General features: G+C 27.6%; 1 pseudogene; it reads left to right on the top strand.

The window, feature by feature from the left end:
* LOC114581081 lies at positions 1-152 on the top strand (annotated as a pseudogene).
* Positions 153-591: the final 439 nt, after the last annotated feature.

The following is a 591-nucleotide window of genomic DNA, read 5'->3' as shown; positions in this document are numbered from 1 at the left end:
CTAGTAACCAAGGAGTATGGTATATGAATGCCAGTAGCCTAGATTAGAGACCTTCATTACACTCTCAAGGGGCGCTGGTCTACCATCTGCCCAAGTGGTAGAGTGGACGTCATAATTTGTGTTAGGGGGGTTCGCGTCCGCGCGGCCCCTACAAAATAAAAATTAAATTTTTTATAATTAAATTTATATAACCTATAAATAAAAATTAATTTTTTATAATTAAATTTAAATGTTTTTTTATTTAATAGTTAAAAGGAGCATATTAAATAGCTACATACTGTAAGGAATGTAATAAGTCATAGCGAGAAAATTAATATTTCTATTGTGTTTAAAATTAAGTAATATGTGTTATGAGTTAATTTTGAGCTTAGTTTGTTAAATTTACGATTAATTTAAAGATATTTTTAATTTGCTGATTAGCCATTTGGAAGAGTTAAGTAAATGTGATTATGATTTTTTATATATTTGTTTAGTTACTTGCGGGATTTAAATAGTAAATTATGAAGGTGAAGTTGAAATGTTTTATAACGAAGTATTTGTATGTATGATTTAGACTAATTAATCTTTATTGGGGACTTATATTCTTCAATT

The sequence above is a fragment of the Dendrobium catenatum genome, unplaced genomic scaffold (genome assembly GCF_001605985.2).
Source record: "Dendrobium catenatum unplaced genomic scaffold, ASM160598v2 fragScaff_scaffold_133, whole genome shotgun sequence".
Lineage (NCBI taxonomy): Eukaryota > Viridiplantae > Streptophyta > Magnoliopsida > Asparagales > Orchidaceae > Dendrobium > Dendrobium catenatum.
Note: the sequence above shows the minus strand (reverse complement) of the source record. Positions and strands in the feature narration are given on the sequence as shown.